Raw genomic sequence first — 17,357 nt, 5'->3', positions numbered from 1 at the left:
AATTAAATAAAGCCAAAAGTAGATTCTTTGAAAAACTGATAAACCCTTAGAAATATCAATTGAGACAAAAGAGAGAAATCCCAGGTTATCAGTACCAGTAACGACAAGGAAGACAGCACTACAAATGCTGTATTAAAAGGATAAGGGAGTATGTGAACAATTTTACTTCAAGCCAGAGAGCCCCCAACAGAAATGGAATAAGCCAACATCTTGATCTTGCATTTCCCAGTCTCCAGAAGTGTGAGAAATAAATTTCTGTTGTTTAAGCCACCTAGTTTATGTTTTGTTATGATGGTCCAGGCAAGCTAAGACAAGTAGAGAGTCTAGAAACAAATCCACTGTCACTTGATCGATGACACTACGGTGCAGTGGGGAAAGTATAATTATTCATTAACTGGTGCTGGAAAAATTAGAAAAAATGATATCTTGTATCATATTTTTGTATTCCAGATGGATTGCAAAGTGTGAAAGATACGTTTTTCTGCTTTCTTCTTAAAATGTTTTTTTAATTGAGCTATAACTTATATACAGTAAAGTACACAAGTCTTAAAAAATTGATGACAGTTTTCGTATACCCAAAAAGATCCTTCATGATCCCTTTCAGTTACCCCCCACAAAAATCACTATTATGACTGTCAAAATAAGTAAGTTTTGCCTGTTTTTTTCATTGAGATCTAGAGGGTCTCTGTGTCTTACCCTTGAAAGACTGTGGGAAATTCATTTCAGCTCTTTGAAAATGTTGAGTTTAATTTTGTATCCTCATGCTCCATACAACTGCAAAATCTGACAAATGTAGTGAAGTCTTTTTAGACTGGGTGGGTTTTTGAGACAGGATCTCTTCCGCTAGCAGGACTTTGTCTCTTGAGCACCAAACTACAGGAAATTGTATTTTGCCTGTTAGAAACACTCTGCCGGACTTCTCAGCCTCCTACACACAAGCCTCAGAACTTACCAAGTGTTCTATGGGAAATGCAAACATGTTTGGGGGCTCTGCAAGCCTCCAATCTGTCATAGGAATCCTGTGCAGCCACCAAAAGCGTTGCTGGGTTCTATTCCTCAATACAGTCTCTCCGCGTGAGTTAGATCCAAACTTCAGTCTGAGCCTATTATCGGAAAAGGCCCCTAGGGAAGGAAGCTGCTAGTAATCATCAGTTCACCCCCTTTGCAATTTAAATTCATATTGTACTTGTTGCTTCCAGAGCCCTTTGATGCCTTTTTTTTAAAGTACACAACTTTTTACACAGTAAAAATGTCACAGTAAAATGTTGTCACAGTAAAAATGTTGGGTTGCCATGACCTACTTATCTTACTCAAAGGTTGATGACTGATAGAGGGTAGGCAAAGATTTCTTAAACAGCACACAAAATGTGTTAATCATAAAAAAACTAATAAATTGGATGGACTACATTAAATCTAGAAATTTCTATTTATCAAAAAACAATTAACTGATAAAAGAACCAAAGAATACCTAAATAAATGGGGAGATATACTGTGTCCATGGATCAGAAGACCCAACATAGTAAAGATGTCCATTTCTCCAAAACTGATCTATAGGTTTAATGAAATTTCTATCAAAATCCCAAGGGTTTTTTGTAGATATAGACAAGCTTATTTTAAAAGTTATATAGAAACTCATAGGTTCTAAAATAGCTAAGACAATCTTGACAAAAAAAGAACAAAGCAGAAGTAACCATTCTCCTGGTATTAAGGCCTAATATATAGCTCCAGTAATGAACACATGGACTGATATTGGCAGAGGGACAGACACATGGGCCAATGGAACAGAACAGAGAACTCAGAAATAGACCCACAGCAATATGCCTAACTCATTTTTGACAAAGGTGCAAAACTGATGCAATGGAGGAAGAATAGCTTTTCGGCAAATGGTACTCAAGCAAATAGACATACACAGGAGAAAATAAAATACAAAAGAAAAAATCTTGCTCTAAGCCTCACACTTTATACAGAAAGTAATTTCAAATGGATTCTGAACTTAAATGTAAAACATATGGCCGAGTGCAGTGGCTTATGCCTGTAATCCAAGCACTTTAGGATGCCGAGGCAGGTGTATCACTTGAGGCCAGGAGTTTGAAACCCACCTGGCCAACATGGAGAAACCCCTGTCTCTACAAAAAATACAAAAAAAATTAGCTGGGTGTGGTGACACGCACCTGTAGTCCCAACTACATAGGAGGTTGAGGCACAAGAATCACTTGAACCCGGGAGGCAGAGGTTGCAGTGAGTGGAGATCATGCCACTGCACTCCAGCCTGGGCTACAGATGAAGACCCTGTCTCAAAATAAATAAATAAATAAATAAATAAATAAATAAATAAATAAAAAAGAAAAAGAAAACGGAGAAAAATCTCTGGCTAAGCAAATAATTCTTACTATGACTGAAAGAATAATCCATAAAAGGAAAAACTGATAAATTGGACCTCATCAAAAATAGAGACACTAGAACAATAAAACATTATTTAACAACAAAAAAAGAGTGAATTACTGCTACATAGAACAACATGAATGAAACTCAAAGATAACAGGTTAAGCAAAAGAAGCCAGACACACATATTGCATGACTGCATTTATGGAAAGTTCAAAACAGGCAAAACGAATGTGTGGTGTTAAACGTCAGGATAATGTCTATTTTAGGGGCTGGAAACTGAAAGAGGGTACAGAGGAGGAGATCCTAGGATGCTGATAATATTCTGTCTCTTGATCTAGGTGCTATTTACACAGGTATATTCACCTTGTGAAAAACTCATGGAGCTACACACGCTTAGAATTTGTGCACTTTTCTGCATGTGTATTATACTTCAATAAAAAGTTTAAAAAATTAACCCCTCCAAAGTAGAAAGAAATAGGTAATAAATAAAATAATAGAATTGATGAATTAAGAAACAAGCACAATAAAGATGATCAACAAAGTTGGTTCTTTGAACAGACTCACAAAGTGGATAAACCATGGCAAAACCGATCAAGAAAAAAATAGAAAAGACACAAAAAATGTATTAGAAATTAAAAAAAGAAAGACCTATAACAACAGACCAATGAACGTGAAAAAAGAATTATGTAATATTATTAGTAATTTAATGTCATTAAATTTGAAAATTCAGTTGAAATGAACGAATTCCTAGAAAAACACAATTAACCAAAATTTACACAAGAATAGATCATTTGAATAGTAGATGTGCTTATTGCTACAGGGATGTCTTTCATTCTTGGCCCTTTCAGCAGACAGAGCTAGGAAATGCATGCATGTATATACACATATACATACACATACACATACATATGTATGTATATACATGTGCACATATACACATATATGTTTATATATACTGATTTTAAAAATCATGAGTTCACAGCATTACTTCTGATTCCAGTACATCCCTATGTGGTACTTTCTTGCCTTCCTCCGTTCCGTGGTTGTATGTCTCTTCTTCCACAGGGAGAAATCTGGCTCTCGATAACATCAGCACATTTACTCATTTGCTAAAGCCTATAATACATCCAAAATTATTTTAGAATGGATTTCCCCATGCCACTACAAAAAACAAACTCAAAAAAAAAAAAATACCTCAGGATGTGTTTGTAATTCCTCCCTGTCCCTCTTCCCTACCATGGACTGAGAGTATCAAATACTGTGGTCATAAATTTCTTGGATTATTTCTTTTTCTCCCTTTTAGTGGGATTATGATATTCATTTGAAACACAATTAGATTCATTGTTTTTTTTTTTTTTTGAGACGGAGTCTTGCTCTGTCGCCCAGGCTGGAGTGCAGTGGCGCAATCTCGGCTCACTGCAACCTCCGCCTCCCGGGTTCATGCCATTCTCCTGCCTCAGCCTCCCTAGCAGCTGGGACTACAGGCACCCACCACCACGCCCAGCTAATTTTTTGTATTTTTAGTAGACACGGGGTTTCACTGTGTTAGCCAGGATGGTCTCGATCTCCTGACCTCATGATCCACCCACCTCGGCCTCCCAAAGTCCTGGGATTACAGGCGTGAGCCACCACGCCCAGCCAATTCATTGGTTTTAATTTGCTTTATGTTTTAGGAATTTTCTCCCTGCTCCTTTTTATAGGTGTCATTTTAGTTTTTTAATATGTAGAACATTAACACATTTCTAAAAGTCAAAAGTATACAAAAAAGTATACTCAGATAAGTGTCACTTTCTTCCTTATTCTTTCTGCCCCTCACTCCTTATAGGTAACTATTGTCATTGTTTTGTAGTTTATCCTTCCTGTGTTTCTAGTTGTATTTGTAAGCAGATATAGGTATGTTTTCTTAATTTCCCTTTTTTCTTACACAAAATGTAGCATACCTCATTTGCACTTTGCTTTTTTCACTTAACAATATCTTTTGGAATTTACTTCATATCAGTTTACAGAGATCTTCGCCGTTCTTTTTTACAGCATATAGTATTCATTTTATGTATTATATCATAGTTTATTCAACTAATTTCCTATGCTTGTACATTTAAGTAGCTGCCAATATTTTGTAATTACCAATAATGAGGCAATGAATAAACTTGTACATATGTATTTTTGTATCATTGGTGATGTATCTTCAGGATAAGTTCTAAAAGCATAATTACTTGGTTAAGGGTAAATGCAGAGATAACTTTTATTAAATATTGTCAAATTTCCCTCCATAGAGTTGAAGCAGTTCGTATTCCTACCAGTCATGTATTAGAGAGAGAGCCTGTTTCCTACAGCTTTGCCAATATAGTTTCAAGCTTTTGAACTTTTGCCAATCTGCTAAGTAAGAAATGGTTTCTATGTGTGGTTCTGTTTGTACTCCTTTTATGAATTAAGTTGAATATCTTTCCATATTTTAAGTACCATTTTTATATCTCTTCCTATTAGTTGTTCATATCTTCTGGATATCTTTCAATAAGATATTAATTAATTTTCAGAAGTTTTTTTGTTTTTGTTTTTGTTTTTTGAGACAGGGCCTGGCTCTGTTGCCCAGACTGGAGTGCAGTGGCATGATCTCAGCTCACTGCAGCCTCAGCCTCCCTGGCTCAAGCATCCTCCCATCCCAGCCTTCCAAGTAGCTGGGACTACAGGCACATGCCACCACACCCAGTTAATTTTTGTATTTTTTGTAGAGATGGGGTTTCACCATGTTGCCCAGGCTGATCTTGAAATCCTGGGCTCAAGCTATCTGTCCATGCTATCTGCCCTCCCAAAGTGCTGAGATTACAGGCATAAGCCACTCTGTCTGGCCAGAAGATATTAGGGAGTGCTATGAACTAAATTCTGTCTCCCCCAGATTCATATGTTCAAGCTCTAACCTGCAATGTGATGGTAATTGGAGATGGAGCCTTTAGGAGGTAACTAAGTTTAAATGAGATCATAAGGATGGAGCCCTAATCCAACACAATTAGTGTCTTTATAAGAAGTGACATCAAAGAGTGCTCTCTTTCTAGCCCCCCAATAAACCCCCACACACCCATGGAAAAAAACGCTATGTGAGGACAAAGCAGTTGTCCACAAGTCAGGAAGAAAGGAAGAAAGCCCTTTCCAGAAACCAAACACTGGTGGAACATTGATCTTGGACTTTCAAGCCTCCATAACTGTGAGAAAATTAATTCCTATTGTTTAAGCCACTCAATCTATGGTATTTTGTTATGGCAGCCCAAGAAGACTAAGGCAAGGACAATAGTTCTTATCTGTGCTATATTTTGCCAATGTTTTCTTCCAGTTTGTCATTTGACTTTTTAATGGTGTTTTTCTTTCCATCAAAAGTTTTGCTTTTTTTTTTGCTTTTTTTTTGTTTTTGAGACAGTCTCGCTCTGTCGCCTAGGCTGGAGAGCAGTGGCGCGATCTCGGCTCACTGCAAGCTCCACCTCCTGGGTTCACGCCATTCTCCCGCCTCAGCCTCCCAAGTATCTGGGACTACAGGCGCCCGCCACCACGCCCGGCTAATTTTTTGTATTTTTTAGTAGAGATGGGGTTTCACCATGTTAGCCAGGATGGTCTCGATCTCCTGACCTCATGATCTGCCCACCTCGGCCTCCCAAAGTGCTGGGATTACAGGTGTGAGCCACCGCACCCGGACATTTTGCTTTTTTTTTAAGGAAGGAATATTACGGTACTCTTTCCAGATAATTGTGAATATTGTTCTCTGATTCTATACCAAAACTCAACAAGTGGTCAGCTCTTAAAGGTTAGTAGTTATGTAGAATTTGAAAACATCACTAACTTTTCGTACTCTGTGACATTAAATCCATCGGTTTGTCTTGCACTTTGAATGGATATTTTTACCTATGCATAATTTTGTGACATCTTACATGGGTCATTTGAAAAATATTGGCTAACTAACTTATGCAGATCTTCCAAATGTTGACTGATTTTAAAATACAACATCAAAAAGTCATATTAGTTAATACTATCACCAGTCTCATCAGAAAAGTATTGGGAAGCTGTCAAGTTCATGGTAGCAGATACAAGCTTTTACATTTTAAAAAATTTGTTTCATTAAGGACATTCTTAATTCTTAAGTGGAACTAACACTCTCTTTCTGTGGGGGGGTGTGTGCGTGTGTGTGTGTGTGTGTGTGTGTGTGTGTGATGAGGTGAAAATTCTATGACTGCTAGTACAGTTTGGGTCCACTGCCTTGACTCATGCTAAGGCTCCAGCAGTTTACCCACCAATGCTTTTGTGTCATCAGTGCAAATGTCAACACAGTGAAAAAGGCAAGTAAGGCTTTCATATTATTATGAAAATAGTTTTGGTCACAGATCACTTGAAAGGGTCTCAGGGACCCCATAGTGGTCTGCAGAGCACACTTCCACTGCTCTACAGGTATCCTAAATCCTTCAACCTGTATTTTCAATTCAGTTCTAACCTCAGGGGAAAAAATATTTAAATTCAGAGATGCCTCCAGGCATGAAAAGAGGTAATACAGCCCTCTTCCTTCCTACAAACACTCTAGGATGGTTTCCCATGGCCCCTTTGTTGTTCCTCATTAAGGGAACTATTCACCAGTACTTATCTTAAAGAAGGGCATTAACTGCCTCAGCTTCCAGAGTAGGTGCAGTTACAGGCCCGCATACCACGCCCAGCTAATTTTTGTATTTTTAGTAGAGATGGGGGTTCACCCTGTTAGCCAGGCTGGTCTCAAACTCCTGACCTCAAGGGATTTGCCCACCTTGGCCTGACACAGTGCTGGGGTAATAGGCGTGGGCCACTGCACCTGGCCAATCTTTTAAAATATTCATAATGTCTTTATAATAGAGTTGGAAACAGCCTGAAAGAAGAAAAAATAAGGAGTTGGTTAAATTAACGATGGCCAAGCTTGTGGATGTTGTGAAGCAGTGGTTCTCAAAATGTAGTCTGCAGACCCCCGAAGGTCATTGAGATCCTTCCTGGAGGTACAAAAAGTCACAACTATTTTCATGTTAACATTAAGACATTATTTGACTTTTCCCTGTGTTGATCTTTGCACAAATGGTGCAAGAACAATAGTGGATAAAACTGCTGGTGACTTACCACAAATCAGCAATGGCATCATCCCGTACTCATCATCATTTTATTATTTATTATCAAGCACTCACAGCCAAAAAAATAGAGAGCCAGTTTAACTTAAGTATGTCCTGATGAAACAGTAAAAAGCATTAATTTTATTAAATCTGACTCTTTGGAACACATTTTAAAATATTCCACGTGACAAAATGGGAAGTATGCATACAGCATTTCTACTAGGATGGTCACCTTGAGGAGAAGCACATGTGCAATTGAGCTGTGAGTTAAACTAGCTGCTTTTCTCATGGAACACTAGTTTTTCTTGAAACAAGGACTGACAGCAGGGCTGCGTTACACTTTCATTGCCCTAGGCACTTTTACCTTCATGAGTCCCTTCTTCTATAAAACAATAGAAAAAAAATATTTTACAACTGTGTTTATGGAAAGACAAATATATTAACATTATACATTAAAATATTTTCTTCAACATAAAAGAACTAACTTCCATTTTCTTCTGATTTTAAAAGAAATTAAGACATTGTCGTGGGCCCATAAAGTCCTGGGGGCCTGAGTACTGTTTCTAATGGAGAAGCTACACCTGACAGACAAACTATGGGTATTCAGAATTGTGTGTATGTAGGGCTGAATACTCCACGAGGCACAGTTTTAATATACAATATTAATGTATTTGTCTTTATACCAGTGCAGTTGTCTTTTTAGTGGAGGAAGGGGCCCATGGAGGCAAAAATGCCTATGGCCCATGAAAGTCATAATGTGGTCCTTTGTTTGTGGTAGACATTTTCTTGAAAATGAACGAAATGAACCTGTCACTTCTAGGAAAATCACTGTGACATTATGTTGTCAGTGATAAACTTGAGCTTTCAAGCAGAAATTACAATTTTGGGAAACTCGTATCTGCCACCATGAGCTTGACAACTTCCCAATACTCGAAAACCTTCAGATGAGATCAGTGGTGCTATTAATAGATGTGATTTTCTAATATTGTACAGTGAAATGTGTTTACATTTGCAAGATCCGTATAAATCAGTGAACTGATATTTCCCAAATGACCAATGTATGATTTTTACCAAATCATGCATAGCTAAAGGACCCAGTCAAGATATAAAATAGGCCAATGGATTTTAATGTATTAACTGAGTTCAAAAGTTTATTGATTTTTTTTTCAGGTTCTACATTGCACTTAACCTTTAAGAAATGACTCCTTCTTGCATTTTGGTGTGGTATGATAAAAGAATATCTGTAATTGTCTGAAAAGGCGATTAAAATCCTCTATTCTTTCCCATATACATATCTACGTAAGGCTGAATTTTCTTCACATACTTCAAACAAAACAACATATAGTGACCAACTGAATGCAGGAGGAGGCATGAAACCAGCTATCTTGTATTACACCAGACGTTCAAGAGCCATACAAAACTGTAAAACAATGCCACTCTTCCCACTAATTATTTTTGTTTGGAAAATATAATTATTTTCCTAAAATACATTATGTATGTAATATAATTTCTTTCCATGTTAACATTTTTAAAATAAATTAATAAATATTTACTTTTTCTCAGTTTTTATTTCTAATAAAGCAAATATTGATAGATGTAACCTATAAAACAAAAGCTCTTCAGGGTTCTCCATAATTTTTAAGAGGGTCAAGGGAAACCCAAACAGTTCCAGTAATGTTATTGTAGAACAACTATCCAGTAAAATGCTCATAAAGAACCATTAAGTTTAAAATGCGGGTGACAATCACTAAATACAGTAGAAACTCTGTATGTTTAATATTAAGTGGATTTAGATAAAAAGGCTGGAATGGGAGCAGCCCGTTCTCTCCTAGCAATGAATGTAGAGTGAGTTTTATTTTTTGAGCATTTTTATTGTTCATGTTTTCAGAATGAGCATAGCTTTATTTTGTCATTGGAAAAAAATAAAAAACCTTTAACAGAAGAAGAAGCAATAGCAGCAGCAGCAGCTGCTGCTACACCTCTCTGAGCCAGATTGGGGAGGAGACAGGTCACTGAAGTGGAAGAACAGGACACACAAAGCGCAGGAGGAGAGAGGGGAGAGAAGGTGGAGGCTTCTGGAGAAAGATGAGGTCAGAGCTGCTGCATTGAACAGCTCCAGAGGACAAAGGTCCTAGTGTGTTCTATGAGAATGGCACGCTGTGGAGGGGCATGGAGAGGGGGCCGCCCCAAGATCAGCTCTTGGAGGAGTGTAGACTTTAATTTCACCTGGTGGTCCCCACAGAACGGAGAGTCCTTGCCCAAAGACACAGAGAAGGATGGAACAACAAGGTGGTGTGTGGGGGAGGGTCTCTGCACCTTTCCTTACATCTTTTCTTTGGGAAATCCTCATACATCCGTAATGCTTTGTTTTGGGACCAGAAGCATCATAAGCATCATCATTTTTCCAGCTTCATCTCCTGTTACTTTCCACTTCACCCATTCTACTCCAAACTCACACTCGCTCTGTGTTGACTATTTTGGACACACTCCTACCCCTAGCCTTTGCACTTGCTATTCCTCATGCTCGGCGCAGTTCTTCCCCAGACATCCACACGGCTTTTTCCCTCAATTTCTTCAGGCTTTAAATGTTACTTTCTCATAGAGGCCTTCTCTTGTATTTGAGCCTCATTCTTATCTCACACTTCCTATTCACCTTCTCCGCCTTATTTTTCTCCACCGCATGGAGACCCTCTGACACATTCTCCCGTTTGTCTTTCTTTCCCCCACGAGACTGCAAACTCCAGGAGGGCAGAGATTTCTGCCTGTTCTCTTGGCTGTTTCATATCCAGCACCCAAATCGATGCATGACACAAAATACGTTCTCAGTACTTAATCGAATTAACGAATGCATGAATGGCAGGTATTGGACATTGTTTTGCAAACTCTTAAAGTAAGGTGTAAAGCATCCCGGTGAGGTGGAGGTTACTGCCGCTGCGATTCCCGCGCAGCCTGAGGACTGGGGGTGGGGGTGGGGGTCTCTAATTACCTCCATAATCCCCAGTAGCGGCACTTTAAACTTCACATCAACCCTGAGGGATGTGTATTATTATCCAAATTTAGTTCACAGCTGGATGGAGAAGTGGCTTCTGGCTCCACACTTTGGAGGGAGGGGAGTAGAGGGCAGGCCCCCATTTAAGTAGCCGGGATGGGGCACCAATGCCTTCAGGTGGTAAACCAATTTAGGAAGACGTGGCGGGCTTTGTGGCGGCCCCTCCTCTTTCGGCCTGTCCGCAGTTTTTAAAAAACGTGTGTGATGATAAGGAATCACTGTCTACATTAGTAATTCCCAACTTGGTTCCGAAAGTGAACTTTTGCTGAAGCGAAGTAGCTAACCGCTTCCATGTGTAAGGCAGGTTCCAGACTTCGGGGTGAGGAGGATTAACTGAAGGACCCCAGGGGAACCGGGTGCGCAGTAATTGATCTTGGGGCAGAGCAGGGCTCTGGGGTGGCCTGTATCTAAAGACAGCGGGGTCTCTGAGGCGGGGCGGGGGGGAGTTGGCATTGACTGGGGAGGGAAGAGCGATCGCTGGTAACAGCCATTGTGCCTTCCCACTGGGTTAGTGGGAAGGTTCCTAAGGATGCCGTGGCGGCGACAGTCCCGTGCTCAGAGCCAGGCACACAGTAGGCGTTCACTCGAGACGCAGAGTCTGGGACGCGCCCTGAAGAAGCTCCTCTCCCGGGGCCTGGTTCTTCCCAAGGACTGGGCACTGGGCGTCCCCGGGGTCATGGGTCAGACCTCGCGTCCGGGGTGCGGGCTGGTGCCTGGGCGCAGAGCGGCCGGCGTCAGCGGGTAGGGCGCGGGCCCGGGGTCAAGGCCGGGGCGCCGGGCGGCGCGGGCGCGGAGGCCGGACGCTCGGGGCCGCGAAGGGATGTGACGAGCGGCGCGCTGTGCATTGTGGGAAGCCGGCCGCGAGGACTAGTTCCAGTTCACTCGGCAGCGGCGCCGGGCGGAGGGGGAGAGCGCGGGCCGCGCGGGCGGGAAGCGAAGAGGCGGGCGGGCCAGCGAGGAGCGCGGAGAGAAAAGGCGGGAGCGGCCAGGAGGGCTCAGGCCGAGACACCTTGCAGCTGCCGCCGCCGCCACCGAGCCGCCGCGTAAGTGCCGCGCGGGCCCCCTTGCCGCACTCCCTGTCCCCGCCGCTCGGGTCCGGCCGCGGGTGCCCGGGAGCGGCCCGGCCTGGGGCGCACCGGTGCGGTGCTTAGCTGGGCTCGGGCAGCCGGGTTCGGTGTGGACCACGCCGGGTCCTCGCGCGTGCACTACGTCCTCCCAGGCCTTGTCGGGCCGCGCGGGATTCCCTTTGGTTTTGTTCAAAAAAGAAACCCGGAAACCAACTTCTCTTCGAAACGCATCCCCCTGCCCGCGCCTGGGCGCTTTTGTGGGAAAAAGGCGGTGCTGGCGCCTACCCTGGCGACCCTTCCTGGGGCGGGCTCACGGGCCAGGCCCGAGGCCGCAGGAGGCCCCGCGGCGCTGGCTGAGCAGCATGGGCCTGGGCACCCGGGAGCTGCAGTGAGCAGAGTTGTACTTTGGTGAGGCGCCCGCCGGCCCGCGAGTTGCCGGCCCCGGCACAATAAGTCGGGCCCGAGCCCCGGGGGGCCGAGGTGTAGGCGTCTGGCTCGCTATCTGCAGGGAGGGGAAGGCGGGGGCTACTCGCGGAACTGAAGCCGGGCTGGAGCGGGGGACCGGGTCGGGGAGTGGTTCAAGGATGGGCTGGAGAGGGGCCACGGGAACCCCCGCTGCTCCCGATTGTCGCGGTATCAGCCTTTTGTTTGCTTTGTGGTAGGAAGGGTTTGCTTTTTTTTAAAGGTAACTCCGGAAGGCTGTAGGCTTCCCCGGGTGGAGAAGGCCAGCAGGAAAGAGCCTCGCTGGGGGTGGGGTGGAGTGGGGAGGTGAGTGCGCAGGATGCTGCCGGCAGTGTCACCTGACAACAGGTGTGCGACATGGCGCTCCCTACCCCCACTCCTGCAGGGGCCACAGATCACTCAAGGAGCTGGTCAGTACATTGCTTGAAAGGTTCTTTTAGACAAGATGTTAGGGGAAATGTTTCTGAGTTTCAAAGTGAGAGACTTCTGTACAAACAACTGGGACAAACCTTGAATTCAACAATTACAATGACTATAAAGGCCTTGTAAGATTTTAATGACCCAGTAAACGGCACAGGCACATAAGAATAGACAATTAGAGGGGGCACTCCTGCTAGCTTCCCTCTTTTCTTCCACCTTTGTGGTTTGAGGTTTTACCGTTAAAGTAGGGGGTGAGGGGAGTGTTTTGTTCCAAAGCTCCCTGCTCCAGGGAGTCGGGCATTTTTTAACGGTCTTAGGTTTGAATGGGAGACTCGAGGTGTAAATTAGGTGGAATTCACCTACTGCAGGCCACCTTTAGGCTACAAGCCTGTTGTCAGAGGTGTTAACTCTGAAATGGACACCTCTTGCCTGCAACTGGAATTAATACCCATTGTACACATTTAACTAGAGTTGGGCAGCAGCATCTCAGTCTTGCACAAGAGACTGATGAGGATGAGTATGTTTTTAAACTTATTTTTTCTTAAACACAACAACAAAACTCTTGAAAGACTTCAAATTCTTCCCCCTTCTAGTTTTACAAGGAGAGAGAAATCTTTCCAGTCTGTTCTTTGGTTTTGATCTGTTACCATTGTTAATGCTGATCCCTAAATAAGGCATTAAGAGGGTTGTGTAAATGAAAATTGTTTGAGGCAGGCCTTTAGAAGGAGGCATAATTTAACTCACATTTTATTAAACTTTAAGAATTGTCTGGAACTTCACATGTGACATTCTAATATACAACCACGCCACTGGTTTAGTTTTTACCAAATGGGCCAGTGTCAGGGAGTGGCACATCTCCATCTGATGTTTCTTCTGGTCCCTGAGAGAGGCGAACTTGAGGAGCACCTCGCATTCCTTCCCCATTGAGAGGCTCAGAGTGCATGTGTTCTGGGACCTGCCTTCAGAGCTAATGTGGCCCCAAGTCACCTAAAGGAGATTTATTTAAATAAAAGCATAAACTGAAAACCTCAAGCCAGAGAACCCAACAAGACTCTACATGTGCTGTTCATCAGAATTGCAACAGCCTCTGATTCTTATTTGCGTGTCCCCAAGGATTTGTGACAGGCTTTTCAGAGCCCCATTCCTAGAACATGGGCTGGGAAGGGGCAGGAGTGAGTGGGGCCCAGATCTCTGTGGGTCCTTCCCATATTCTGTAGGTTTAGAGGTCTTTTGGGCCTTGCCTCAGCGCTTACAAGTGAGCCTGAGTGAGTCAACTCTTCATTCCAAAGAGTTGTATAGCTTGTTTGCTTGGACCAAACCTGTCAGGTCAATGTCTCAGAGTCTCTCCATAAAGATTTCCTGAGAATCAGCTCCTGTTCAGGCACTGGGGACACAGCCGTGATTAAGAAATGCCTAGCCCCTACCCTGGGGGAGCTGACTTTGGGAGAAGGCAGGCAAGTAGCTGTTGTAAAATCAGTGCAGAAGGCCCCACGTAGCCCCCCAGCAGGGACAGTAACCTAGCCAGGAGTGAGCCCTTATCTGGCTTGGAAAGGTCAAGTAGGAGATGGCTGGGCAAAGGAGGGCAGATGGGGACAAGTGTTTGAGGCCTGGGGAACCCCATGTGTGCATCTTAGAAGAAAAGAACAGAGGTCATGTGGGGAACTGCCAGAGGCTCCGGATTGCTGAGTCCTGGTACGGAGTCAGGTGAGGCTTCAGGGAGGGACAAACAGGACAAATCACAAAGGATTCTGGTCAGACCCACACTTTATCCTAGAGCAACTGAAGATTTCTGAGCAGGAGAGAGACAGAATCAGGTGTTCTTTTTATTCTTATTGGGAACACGTCTACTCAGCAAATAATGAGTGGATTCTACATGCTAAGCCTCATCAAGAGTCCTGTACTCTGAAGCCCACACTTTAACTTTTCTCTAAATAGCCTTCTGTTAGACTGGTTATCTTAAGAGTTTGGCACAACCTTTAAAAGAGAGAGGAGTATGTAGGAAAGTTTTTTTGTAAAGCAGGCGGGCAGTAACTTGCTGTTAAAATGTAGCAAGCTGCACAGTTCCTTCAGTGCATCTCGGGAAGCACATCACCTAATAGGTTTGCAGAGGTGAAATTTCAGTCCCAGACTAGCTTCCCCAAAACTGTTTCTTGCTTGTGGTGAATGACATTTGTGTTTGTGTTTTGTTTCTTCCTGCCACTGAAAACATAACAGGAGTAAGACACATCTGCTGGAACAAAATGCATGGTTTATGATTTATTTACTATCTCAGTTGGTCTGTCTCTTCTGTTTGCAATCCCCTAGTTCACTGAGAGTGGACTGTAGGTTCTTTAATCATCTGGCTCACTTTTTGATATGGTGTTTTATGAATGGAGCGAGATATTTTTCCTGATTGGCTAGAATACTAGAACAGGTCTCTGATCCAAGCCAATCAGAGTGCAGCTTGTGAACCCCAGCTCTGTGAGCAATGGTTGTCTAGTATATCCACATGCCTCAGGGGACATGACAGCAGGTGACACCGTTAATCATTTGGTGTGATAGGAGTAAACGGAAGAGGGAAGAGAATGCCGTAAACAGGATTAGTGTCCCGTCCTTCAGAATTAAGTGTCTCAGGTTGGCCTTTGTGATTGGAGTTGATGGGAAGGTGACAAATGCATGTGGATATGCAGGCATTTATCCAGCTGCCAGAATGGATGGGGTGGTTCTTCCTCATCAGCAGTTATTTGAGCACTGATAGCTCAGACTCCTCTATCCTCAGGGGCTGGAGATAGGGCTCTTTGACTAGCAACTCCCTAGCAGTTCTAATCAATATTGCACGGGATCAATAGGCATGTATTCATTGCTTAGATAATAAAATACTTCATGATTGACTATTCCAGTGGTTTCATGAGTGCCCTGATTGTTTAAGGGGTTTCTGTGCTGTAGCTTTAACAGGAGTCAATCTCTTACAGATGTGAGGAAGGTTAAGTATTTTCCTGCAGTCTATGGTACTGAGCCAGAGGCAGGAGGAGAGGTCACTGGAACCATAGAACTGTCACAGAGTCATAAGGCCTCTGTGTGGCTTATGCCCAGCTATCAGGGCAATTGGAGTGTTCCTTTCCTGAGAATCCCCAAGGTAGCTCTACAAGCTCCCTGAATTTTGAGTGTCGGGGCTCCTATAGGGATTTTGCCAGGTGTATGTACATGAATGTCCAAGAGAAGGTCTTTGATTGGTGTCCCACTAGCCATAGCTCCCAGTCCCTGTGGGCTTTGGAAATGCTGCCCTCTCCTTTCTCCCTATCCACTGTCAGTGCCAACTAATCAGCTACCTTGTAGCTGGCATTTGCGTGTCTACCGGGTGCCAGGCAGGGTGGTGGGTGCTTGGAGATACGGTGGTGAGTAGAGCAAATTGGTTTGTTTCATCAAGACAGACAGGTAAATAGGCAATGATGATACCATGCACTGAGTGCTAAGAATGGGATAGCTGGTTTCAGAATTTATATGTAAATGGGATCTAGAGTGACTGGCAATCATGATGGAAGGAAGGGCTGGAAACTGTATTTGCAGAGTACTGTATACAAGACTAAGAAAAATAATTGAGTATGTTAAAGAATAGGGGCAGGCTGAGGGAGATTGTGAGGCACGTTTAGCTGGGCCCTGGGTCTGCAGCTGACACATCCATTGAGGGAACTGGGAGGGAGAGATTCATCCTGGTGGATCTCTGGTTGTTGCAAATAGAGAGATGTGTTGGAGGTCAACAGGGCCTGTGTACAAGGTTGGAGTCTGGACATGCAGCTGCCCCAAACTAGACTGTGACTGACAGAAGGCATGGCCATGGCAGGAATGCAGAAGAGGGAGCACATTGATGGATCATTGCCAGAGAAGGTATTGGGACCAGTAGGCAGGATTACTCCAGACAAAGGGCTAGAGAGATGTCCAGACTGAGCGTGCTGGGTGTGCTGAAGGTGCCAGTGGGAATGAAGGTTGTTTGCAGTGCAGGGAGCAGCCTGTTAGGATGCCTGCTGGGAAGGGATAGGAGGGTGTGGCAGGGCCTCCATGGCACTTTGGTTCCTTGCCCCTACTGCCCCTCCTAGTAGTACACAGCTTGTTGTTCTCATGTCCACCTTATTCATGGGGTCTACATAGCCAGCCTTCTGATTAGTCCTGTGCTAAAAGAACAGACTGCGTTGCTCCAGTCGCATCTTGATTGCTGAGGAGCCTGTGGTCAGACTCTCTTGCTTCTCACTGTAGCCTGACTCATCTCTCCGTCCAGCTCCTCTACAAAAGTTTGTCTTTGGGTAAGCTTTGAGGTTTTATAAACAAGGTTAATGTTTATTGTGATTGATTTATAATTGGAGGAGTTGCAGAAATAAAGACCACTGAGATCCCTTCAAGATCAATCACAGAACCTTCATTTTCTAGGCTGATAACAGCCAAAAGGGCAGTCAAGCTAATGTGCAATGATGAACAGACACAGTCGCCTGAGGACCTATCATTGTTTTCAAAGCATGCGGAGCCATGAGTGAAGCCTCCTGGTTTACTGAAGGAAGGAAGAACACATCTTTGTCAGTTTGACCAGACCGTATAGCTGTTCTCTCGTGACCAGCTTCACTGCCCTGCAGAGATGATGAGTGCTTAGGAAGCTGCTTTGTCTATGATGTAGGGCTGTCTGTTTCTCAAACAATGCTGGATGCAGAACATGGGTCAAACAGGGCCCAACGGGTTTTGGCTGGTAACTCATCCTGGGGTTAGGGTCAGTGTTCAGATTGGTTTGTCATGTGACAGAGACTGGCTGTTTCCTCCTTTCTTCTGAGTAAATAGCCAGAGTACATTTCCCAACCTCTCTTGCAATTAGTTGTGGGCACGTGACTAAGTTCTAGTTGATGGATC

The 17,357-nt window shown here is 43.6% G+C and overlaps 1 protein-coding gene across 4 annotated transcripts in view; it reads left to right on the top strand.

Moving 5' to 3' along the window:
* Positions 1–8,631: 8,631 nt before the first annotated feature.
* LOC100439088 (core histone macro-H2A.1) overlaps positions 8,632–17,357 on the top strand; it is a 70,137-nt gene continuing 61,411 nt past the window's right edge. For 2 of the 4 annotated variants that reach the window (XM_024246877.3, XM_024246876.3), the window contains exon 1: positions 8,632–11,582. The gene's annotated coding sequence lies outside the window, so the exon portion shown is untranslated. The remainder of the gene's footprint in view (positions 11,583–17,357) is intronic. The other 2 variants (XM_024246875.3, XM_024246874.3) reach the window with 2 other exon arrangements.

Source organism: Pongo abelii, chromosome 4 (assembly GCF_028885655.2).
Source record: "Pongo abelii isolate AG06213 chromosome 4, NHGRI_mPonAbe1-v2.0_pri, whole genome shotgun sequence".
In the NCBI taxonomy this organism is placed as follows: Eukaryota; Metazoa; Chordata; class Mammalia; order Primates; family Hominidae; genus Pongo; species Pongo abelii.
This window is presented reverse-complemented; position numbering and strand designations above follow the sequence as displayed.